The sequence below is a fragment of the Canis lupus genome, chromosome 5, assembly GCF_003254725.2.
Source record: "Canis lupus dingo isolate Sandy chromosome 5, ASM325472v2, whole genome shotgun sequence".
NCBI lineage: Eukaryota > Metazoa > Chordata > Mammalia > Carnivora > Canidae > Canis > Canis lupus.
The window spans coordinates 58,606,490-58,617,367 of record NC_064247.1 but is presented as its reverse complement, the minus strand read 5'-3'; the positions used below and the strand labels follow the sequence as shown (position 1 = coordinate 58,617,367).

General features: G+C 49.4%; 1 long non-coding RNA gene across 1 annotated transcript; it reads right to left on the bottom strand.

Annotated features, from left to right (window-relative positions):
- Nucleotides 1-941: 941 nt before the first annotated feature.
- LOC118354882 (uncharacterized) lies at nt 942-7,992 on the bottom strand. Its single transcript, XR_004816257.1, has 4 exons — nt 7,816-7,992; nt 7,167-7,336; nt 2,743-2,842; nt 942-2,610 (listed from the first exon to the last, which is right to left on the bottom strand). It is a non-coding gene; the product is annotated as an uncharacterized LOC118354882 (long non-coding RNA).
- Nucleotides 7,993-10,878: the final 2,886 nt, after the last annotated feature.

Sequence of the window (10,878 nt, the reverse complement as noted above, 5' to 3'; positions counted from 1 at the left end):
GTCCTGCATCAGTCAGGGTTCAGAGAAACAGACCAATAGAATGTATACTGATATACAGAGACTTACAGTAGGGTATTGGCTCACATGATTACAGAGACTGAGAAGTCCCATGACCTGCCATCTATAAGCTGGAGACCCAAGAGAGTAGGTGGTATAATTTTTTTCTACACCCAAAAGAGCCAATGGTTTAAGTCCCAGCCCAAATCTGAAGGCCTGGTAACCATGAGTGGTGATATCTCAGGACAGGAGAGGATGGATATTCCAGGTCAAGAGAAGAGAGAGAAAATTTGCCCTTCCTCCACCTTTTTGTTCTATTCAGGTCTTTGCTGGCTTGCGTGATGCCCACCCACACTTGGGAGGGCCATCAGCTCTACAGTCTCCTGATTCCAATGCTAATCTCTTCCAAAAACACCCTCGCAGACACACCCAGAAATAATAACTGTGAATCTCTCAGCTCAGTCAAGTTAACCCATAAAACTAACCTTCACAAGACCTCATGAATAGGATTAGTGCCCTTATAAGAAGAGATAGTGTCTCTCTGCCTTGTGAAGACACAGCAAGAAGGTGGCTGTTCATAGATAAGAACAGGGCCATCCCTAGGCCCTGACCATGCTGGCACTCTGACCTTGGAACCCCATCCTCCAGAACCCAAAAACATGTCTATGGTTGAACCCCACAGTCTGGGGTCCTTTTTTACAACCACCCTAGCCAACTAAGACATACCCCCAACTTCTAATTTGTTATTCCAGAGGAAGGCATTGCTGCTCCCATTTTAGAGATGATAACACAGAGGCAGAACAAAGAAACCTGAGATGGCCAAAACGTGGGGTGGAACTCAGTGCTGCCCGTATCCAAAGAAAACAAAAACACCTAGGCTCAGACTCTGCCTCAGATGCTCCATCAGGTGTGCATGGCAGCAGCTAGGAGGGGGAAGGTGCTCAGACCCAATCCCTAGCCCAGGTCAGGGAGGACCGCAAGAGGCAGCCCAGGGCACACACCCAGTCCTGTCCAGAAAGGTTCTTCCTAGAAAGGTGGGGAGTTTGTAGCAAGATGAGACCAGTGCAAGAGGAACCACCTCATCCCCTTTGCCTGTCAAGGCTGGGAGACCAGACCCAGCCTGGTTACCTCTTCCTTGAGTATTGCTATAGTTCCAGAGCACCTGAGCCTACAGTGGTGATAAAGCATCAGGGACACCTCACCAAGCATATCCACTTCCAGAGCAGAATTAATGAAATTAATGTTAGTCCTTTGTTTTCTGTATGTATTGGGATGGTGTATCAGTCTGCTTCAGCTGCCATAACAAAGAATCACAGATTGGATAGTTTAAAACACAAAGATTTCTCTCTCCCAGTCCTGGAGGCTGGAAGTCTGAGAGGCAGACATGGGCAGGGCTGGTTCTTCTGAGGCTTCACCCTGGTGTGTAGAACACTTTCCTCTCCCTAAGTCCTCATATGCTCATGTCTGTTTCTGTATCCCCATCTCCTCTTATTAGGGCACCACCAGTCACATCAGATTAGGGACCAGCCCAGTGACCTAACTTTACCCTATTTGCTTCCTTAAAACCCCTACCCCCATATATGGTCACCTTAGGGTCCTCCTAGAGGTTAGAACTCAACATATAAATTTGGGGAAACAATGCAGCCCATAACAGATGGTTGGAGTAAAAGCCAAAAATAGGATCCCAATTGTTTTTTTAAGGAACCAATTTCTTGCCTGATCCCCTCAAATGTCATCCTCAACCTTCTTCCCCAAGCTAGATGTCTTCACTAGGAAGTCTTGTGACCACCTGGGACTTGAGGAAGCTCTGAATTCTTCCCAAGCAGTGTCTGAATTATTCTGGAGAGAGCACAGAAGCAGGAACAGTCAGCATCTCTGGGACTTGGGAAACTGGATTTTGCCTGGGATCCGGGCAGCTCTGTGACTATAAACAAAACACAACTTCAGATGCCCACACTCCTCTGGCATTCCTAATATGGGCCCCTTTCATGGGGTGAGATGGCAGTCAGAGCCTAAAGAGCTGCCCTCTTTGCCATGACGTGGTGTGTAAAGATGCCCAGGACCAACTCCCAATTAAGCTGGGAGCCCACCTTTGGAAACATTCATAAAATCCATCAATGATGCCAAGGAGAAAAGAAGAGGGATGTATGAGCCAACATAGTGCAGAAGCAGAGCAGCAGAGAGTCCAAAAGTTCATAGTGGAAAGAACTATTGGCTCTCTAACGAAGGACTCAGAGTCACCCCTGCACCATGACCATTTACCTTACACTCGACTGTCTTTTCTAGGCACTCCCACTTGATTTATTCCAAGAGTATTGGATAAGCAATGAGATCTTCATTGTCAATCCATGTTTTTGTTTCAGTCTAAAAGCTCTCAGTGTCTCCATGTGGTGACCGTCCCTGAAGTCAGTGTCCTGTTGGAAGCAGGTGGAGCTGGTAACTCTCTGCAGTTGGGATCTCTAGAAAGATCCCCACCTGCTCCTGCTTGACATTCTCCAGGCAGAGTCCAAGGACCTTTGGGGTACCAATGGGAGGAAGCCTGAATGCAAGCAAGAAGGTTCATACCAGGAGGAATTGATAGCAGAGTCCTTGCAGCGTGTGCTTCTGATTGAGCTGTGGAAGGGGGTTTCCATGAGGAAAGAGGAAAGATTTATTGCATTAGTCAGGGTTCTCCCAAGAAAAATTACCAATAGGATTTGTATATACAAGGAATTGGCTCATGCAATTATGAAGGCTGAGAAGTACCACAATCTGCCATCTGCAAGTTGAAGACTCAGGAAGTTTACTGGTGTGGTTCTGTCCAAGTGGGAAGATCTGAGAATGAGTCAGTCATGTAAGTCCCAGTCTGAGGGCAGAAGAAAAGAAAATACATCCCAGCTCAGCAGGCAGGCAGGCAAAAAGGAGTTCCTCCTCCCTCCACCCTTTTGTTCTGTTCAGGCCCTCCATGGATTGAATGATGCCCACCCACCAGTGGGGAGGGCCACCTTCTCTACTGATCCCACCAATTCAAATACCAGCCTCACAGAAGCACCCTCACAAAGACACCAGAAACAATGTTTAATCTGGGGATCCCCTGGTTAGTCAAATTGTCACATAAAATTAACCTTCATAATCCCTAAAGGGGAGTCTCCAGGTCCCTAAGACAAATTCTATCACTTCACAGGGCTTTTCAAATGACTCTTGGAATATCATGTCACTAGAAAAGAGGGCCACTGTTTTTGAGGGTTTATTATGTAGAAAGCTCTGGACTTAGTACTTTAAAAACATACGTTCTGTCAAAAGAACCCTATACAATTGGCATTATCACCCCTCTCATATCACAGGTGAGGAAACCGGGCTGCCACCTGGCGTTCATGCCCTGGCCTGGTCCCCTCCTCTGGAGTCTGGCCTGGACCTAGGGACTTACTCCTAATAAACAGAATATGGCAAAGCCACGAGATAGCACTTCCAGGATTGGCTCACAAGGAACTCTTGCTTCTGTCTGTCTTGCTGGTTTTCTGTCTCCTGCCCTTCTGCTTGCTTTGTTCCCATGAAGCAAGATGCTGTGTTGTGAGCCATGTGGCAAGGCCCTGGGAAGCCTCTGGCCCATGGCCAGTGAGGAAAGCAGGCCCTCAGTGCAATGGTCTCAAGGAACTGACCACTGCCACTACCTACTGAGTGGGCTTGGAAGTAGATCCTTCCTCGGTCAAGCCTTCAGATCACACCCCATCCCTGACCAACATCTCCATCTCAGTCTGTTTATGAGATCCTTAAACAGAGGAGCCAGCTGACCCATGCCTGGACTTCTGGACCTAAAATCTGGCATCGTGTATATTCAGTTCAGGGTGATTTGTTACACAGCAGTGGAGAATGGATACATCACCATGTCCACACTCTAGTGGGCACTTCACCCCACTTGTACACTGGCTTGACTTCATCCTCACCCTCAGAAGCCACTAGATAGGTCCACAGAGATGAGTTGTTGAAGGAAAGGTCACATTTGGCCATAAGTTCAGACAGGGCTGGGGCCAGGCCTGACCTCTTCTCCAGCCAGGGGCCTGGCTGCAGTAATGCTCTGGTGACCGAAGGGAACAGAGGCATCAGGACCTCACCTTTAAGAAGTCCCGTAGGCAGTGATGCAGTGTGTTTATGGAGACTCTCCCACACCCTGAAGTCCAGTACCAGGGGGCAATGCATGAAGTCCCTTTATTCATTCATTTCCTCTTTCACTCATTTAAAAACATATTTATTGGGCTCCTACTGTTTGCTGTTTATGAGTGCTGACCACACACTCAGGCTTCTCAGGAAAAGGCACACAAATTTGAAAGAGTCCCAGAATTGGCCAGCATGTGTTCCTCACAGTTGTTTCCACGTCTAGGCCTGAGGACCAAACGCGGGAGCAGCCATCCCACTTGAATCACCACCTCCACCCCCGGAAGCTCACTTCCGAACAATCACCCCAACAATTGTTGGGAAGCAAGTGCTTGCTATTAGCTGCCACCTCTGCTCAGTACACAGCGGCCCCACCCCGAAGCAGCCCAGAGATTTGTGTGGGAAGATGTCAGCTCTGAGCCCATAACTCATGTTCAGTAACCAAATTATTTTTCTTTGGAGGCATTAAAGGTAAATAAAGGCTTAATGAATCAAGCCTTCTGAATCACTATTGCTCCTTTAATTTGTAGTTTACAAGGTTCTCGTAAATTAAAAATGGGAAAAGAAATCCCTTCCCGTCCCACATGCACCTCCTCCGGGCAGGAACAATTTGGTTGTTTTGATTTTCCGTGTCCCTACAGCCCTTATCTCTTTGAAAAATTATTCCTTAATTTTTATGAGGTTGCTGGTAAGACGGGTGAAGTTGAACGATTGTCCTATATCTTGTTCCCCTTCCCCTTTGAGTTCACCGCGAGTGGTTATTGTTCCCTGGGTGGGAAAGAAAGGTGGCAGCGCTCACTTTAATTTACTGTTTGCAATAAGCAAGGCTTTATCAACATCCCTCCAATAAATTATTTTTATTGCCAGCCTCATATTGCCAGGAGCAGTGGCCATGAAAACACTGGTAAAATGAAGATGCAATCACATCGGCCTCAGCCCCAAGCAAGCTGGGACCCACCAGGTGGGAGCAGGAGGAGGTGCTGGGTCTGGGGGCCGCAAGAGTGAGGGAGGGCAGGGCCTTCTTGCCTTGCCACAGCAAGAGAAAGTGGCTCAGCCAAGGGGGTCACCCACCTTTTCAGGGCTCACACAAGCCCTGGGGTGACTGGCCTTCTGTCCCATTGGTGTAAGAGGGGGTAGTTAAGTGTGGCCGGCACTGGACGTGAGGATGCTCTGAAGCCAGGAGGACTTCTCTGTGTCACTCAGGGTGGGAACACTCCTCCCTTCTCCCTCCCCCAAGCCTATGAATGCACGGTGGTGGCTGTCTCCTGCAAAGTGCTTAGTGCCTTTATCTCTCTCTCTCTCTCTCTCTCTCTCTCTCTCCCTTTCTTACCCCCCTCCCTTCCTTCTTCCCAGCCCATCTCTCTCTGTCACTCTTTCTCTCAGGAGGCATATCAAGCGCCTGAGCACCTGACATGAGAATCTAGTGTAAATGACACAGGACAGCCACCCCACATTCTGGGCCTCGGGAACTATCCATTCAAAGTCGAGGGAGGAAACCCACTCTCTCACCAGGAAGGGTGGACAGGAACTCTGCTCTGTCCTGCTGACCTTGGGGTGTTTTCAGGACAATTGGGGAAGTTTCTTTTGCTTCTTCCAGAGATGTATGGAGAGATAGGCGGCTGAGGACTTGCCACCTGTTGGTGTATCAAGATCCAACCTTTGCGAGAAATCACCACAGTGCACATCTCTGCCATCCCCAATGGTCTTAATTAGTTGAAAAATGCACCTCCGAAGTAATGGCTAGAGTGCACTATTTATACAAGTGTTCATTACTCTGACATTTCCCTGTGTTCGACAATAGTACGCAATTTGAGAACAAATCCATTAGGATTTTGCTTTCCTTCACTGGAGAGACGTAGTTTTCATTCACGTGTTGGAGTCACTGGGGCTGTTTAATATCACAGTGGGGCCGTGCAAGGTGACTGCTCACCTCGCTGACGTTCTCCGGAGCAGCTGTTATCACCAGAAGTGCCCTGCTTAGAAAGAGGACCTTGCAACTCGTCTTCAGGCAGCCTCACAGGCTGACACTGCATCCCCAGTCACCTGCTTGCATACTGTCACAAACATAGATGCCCATCTACAAGCACACGGCGACAGGACGCGTCGTCCTCGTGTGGTTCCCAGACTGCACATTTCTCAAAGGCAGGGACCAGTCCAGCACCACACAGGTGCTACGAGGAGCAAGCACCCAGCAGGTGCTTCGCTGCCTCTCCTTGAACACACTGGAAGCTCCTCCGGCACACTGACTGGCTGCAGAGCAGCTGCCCCTTCTCTGCAGAAAGCACACTGTCATTTACTCTGTGAGAAGATGGTGAGGAAAGGGGTGTGTGTTTGTGTGTATAAAATACAGGATGCAGGCTGAGCCCAGCCCTGCCCAGACCTTCGTCCACTGTGCATGTGAAGAGCTGAATTGCCCTTGTCTATCTCGATTCTGTCCCTTGAGATGGCAAGCATGACGGGGAGCTGGAATTGTACACCAGAGTGCAATTGTACACCAGAGTGCCCCAGCCCTGACAGGCAGGTGTCAGCTGGAAGACGCCCAGGGGAACAGAGCAGAAGGGGACAGTGCTGAGCCTTCCCATCTGTCTACACGCCTTTGCACCTGGTTTCTCCCTGCCCTCCTCTCCCCCACCGGGGCAGTCATCACACTGACACCATGATCACCACTTTGGGGAAGTCCTGCTGTTGCCCCATTTTACAGATGAGCAACATGAGGCTCAGAGTCACCCGCCCATGGCCACCAGTGGGAGAAAATCCCAGCCAGCCTCTCACGACCTTTCACCTCCCACACAGAGCCTCTCAGTGCCATTTCCCTACTGGTCACATCATTTTCTTGGCAGGTGCAGGCATGTGTCACTGCTGCTGGCTTCTGGCCCTGCTTCTCACTCCAGAGGTGCAACCATGGGGGAAACCTGTCCTTGTCCTTCACCATTCGGCCTCAGCAGCAGCCCCCAGTGTCTCATGAAATCTTCCTCTCCCCATCCTGCCAAGAGCTCCCATCCACGGGAGCAGCACAGCCACCATTCATGAGTACCTACCATGTCTGCATGACCACTGATCTCTGAGGCTGCCATTTGGGTCCTGGAGCCCCTCAGGGCTGGACTGCAGGACCTTCGCTCCATAATGGAGGGGCTCTGACCATCCCACAGGAGCTGGCCACTGCAATGCCACAGTGTCCTGGATGGGCCTGGGTTGGTGCACAGACGGGCTGCAGAAGGAGGACATTGTAACAGCCTTACACAGCAAGCAAACACACTGCAGTCCCTTGGAGCAGGTTAGAATGCCAACTCCACAGGTGACTAGCTGTAGACACTGGGTACAACACTCCCCGCCTGTGAGCCTCAGTCTCTCCCCTAGCAAAGGAGCTAAGAAGTAGCTGCAAACACCCAGGACTGTGGTGAGCCAGCTGTGGATGTGCCAAATGCCTGGCGAGGGCTCAGTAGCATTAGCTCCTAATATTTTCAATTAGATCAGAACCGAGAAATACCCATCTGTGTAGGAAAAAAGCTCCAAGAAGATCACTGTTCTGGAAATGCACTGACATCCCCATGTGGCCCCACTCTCTCCTGAGGGAGACAGCCAGTGTCCCTGCAGGGAACAGGGCCCTTTGTAGGAAGCACACACAGGATGCAGAGGGACCTCAGTGCAATGCAAGGGCCGGGGAGGAGGGCCATGCATCCAGCTCACCAGCAGGATCAGCCGGGCCTTCTTGCAATCACGGTATTTGCTGTCTCAGCCAGTTATCCTCCCAGTGGCCAGATGGTTGGAACATCAGTGTTCGGCATGTGGCTAATGGCAGTGGAATGAAACCACCTAATACTCTGCGATGTGCAAGAGCAGTGCTCCCCGAGGGGACTGGCCACTGCCCTATGACTCTGTCCTGACATGAGTAATGCTAAGAGTCCTAGGGAAAAAAAAAAAAAAAAACAATCAGAAGAAGCAGTAGAGAAGGAATAAAATGTCAACCAAAGAACACAAGGCACAAAGCCAAAGTCACCAAAGGGCCAGAGTGAGTCAAATTCATGTCATGGTGCCACCTCCAGGCTGCCCTGCCCAGTGGACACTGCCAGATGAAGCAATTTCCAAAGGGACAATTGGAAGCATAATATAGACCACCATATAAATAAAACTAACGCCATAGGGTAACTTTCCAGTGGGGAGGCCATCTGACCAACAGGACTTCACCCAGTGTCAAGGTCACAGTCACAGTGGTGAGTCATGTTGACAGCGTGCATCCTGACACAATGTGATGGGAAGGGCACTGCACCTCCTCCAGAAACCCATCACCCAGTCTGACCATGAGAAAAACACCAAACGAATCCAGATGAGGGACAGTCTATGAAATATCTGACCAGTCCTCCAGAGAATTATCAAGGTTGCCAAAAGTAAGGGAAGCCTGAGAAACTGTCACTGCCAAGAGAAGCCTAAAGAGACACAGTGACTAAATGTCATATGGCTTCTTGGATGGAGTCCTGGAAGAGGGAAGAAGAACATTAGGTTAAAACTAAGGAAATCAGGGGTGGTGGGAAGCATGCACTTTCATTTAAAATGAAATTATGTGTGTTGGTTCATTAACTGTGGTAAACATACCACATTGATGTTACTAATAGGGGAGGTAGGTACGTGGGAACTCTGAGTACCACGTTCACAACCTTTCTGTGCACCTAAATTCATTTTGAAGCTGAAAGTGTATTAATAAAAAGGTTAGTTGAGGATGTGGGCTACAGGGAAGGAAAAGGGGAAGGAGAACTCAGTGGCCAAGATGCAGGGGTGTTTCCAGCTGATACAGGCGATGCAGCCGCCACCCTAGGGTGTGCACAAGTACCACCCACAGATTCTGGAAGAAAGAACTTTGAAGGAGTTTCTTTTTTTTTTTTTTTAAGTGAGAGTCCAGAGATTTGTTAATATTACAGAGAGATGAAAGAAAGCAAGGTTATGCTAATGACAAATCATGCAAGAGAAAAAAGAAAGAAATCTCCAGGAAACATAAATCTCTACAGAAAAGAAATTGCAAGTATAGTACACTACATGGCTGTGCAGACATATGTTTACACAGTTGCAAAAATGCAGGCACAGTCTACTGGTTTTTAACTTTCAGAACACACACACACACACACACACACACACACGTGCCTTGAATACTTGCCTTGTTGTGGCTTCCATAGGGGACGTGAAGCCTGGGTCACACGAGGTTCTCTTCTTGGTTGGAAGTAACGCAAAGGGAAGAGGGAGCTTGGTCACTTTCATGCTGGATGCTGCCTCAGTTGCCCTGTAGGTGGTATAATGAACAGCTCAGAGCACAGACTATGAGGCTCTGACGTTCACTGGCATTGGGAGATTGCATGAATTATGTACTCCCCTCTGCCCAAAGTCACTATCTGAGCAACTCCCAGCAAGGAAAGCAAGACGTCCAGACACGGAGAATGCCTCACATCGATTAGCTGCTTTTATTAACTTGTAAATTTAAAAAATAAAGACAATTTACTTCTGTTTCTCCAGGAAGCTGAGGGAAAGGAAGAACCTTCCTAGAGTATAATTGCCTGACTCACGCCCTCAGATGGAAAAAAAAAAAAAAAGCCAACAATACCTCTGAGCCTTGGCCACATTCCAGAGACAGGGGATGGAGGAGCCTCCTCTCTTTGTAGGAAAGTGGCTCTGAGGACCCCACCTTCCATATCCTAAAATGCTGTCTGCTGGTTACAGAGGAGACCCACAGACACGGACCCACATGACACCTCCACAAAGCTCGGCAGAGGTCCTTGCTGCCAACGGGAAGGAGGGGGCTCCTGCCAGCACACGCTCACCCGTGGCTTTCGTGAAACCCAGAGTCGGCATGTCCAGCCCAAGCACCATGAACAAGCAGACGTCCGACAGGTCCAGAAATCTCTCCTGCACCTGCCATTGGCGGAGAGCCTCTGGGATGCACCCTGCTGCCTGATGGATGCAGAATCATGAAATTAAGTGATTATTTGTGCCTGGCAAAACAGGCAGGAACAAGGTTTCATTAATTATCCTAACCAGTGGGCTGGGGCCCCGTCGGAGGTGAAGCGTAGACGTCCCGGCAATCCCAGCCCGACACACTGGTGTAATTAGTTCATCCATAATTGAACACTTCTGCGCACACAAAGTTTGTGCCCATTAGTCAAAATCCCATCTTCATGGCTCCACAGGTTGTTGTAAACAAATAGGGTTTTGCTCAAAGCCTTGTTTTCATTTAAAAGCGTGCCCTTATAGAGCGTGTCAAGAACAGGGACACTTTCAGCAAGATAAATGGAGTCTGGCCACATTCTATACTTTCACAATTTTGTGGCATTTCGGAGGGGCACATGGCACTGGGATCACAAGACGCGTCGACACAGCTTTCCTCCTCAGTAGACAGAAGATCCAGGGTCCCCCTGCCCTCCAAGGGTGCTGTCCGGTCCCTCCCCTGCCAGGTGGCACTCCACGGGTTCCCTGTGCCCAGACCAGCCAAGCCCTCAGCCCCACACGCTGCAGACCCTCGAGGCTCCAGGGAGGGGTACGTGCCCACGCTGTGCTTCCAGCCCCTGTTCCAGACACATGGCTTCTTTAAAGGTTCAGAAAGGGTATTTTGCAGCCTTCGTTCAGGCTGCATAACAAAATACCATAGACTGGGTAGCTTGCACACAAACAGATCTGGACTTGAGGAAGCATGAGATTGATCTACAGCCCTCCCCCCCCCCCCCCCCCCAGATTCTGGTTTGCAGACAGACACCTTCCTGGTTTGTATCC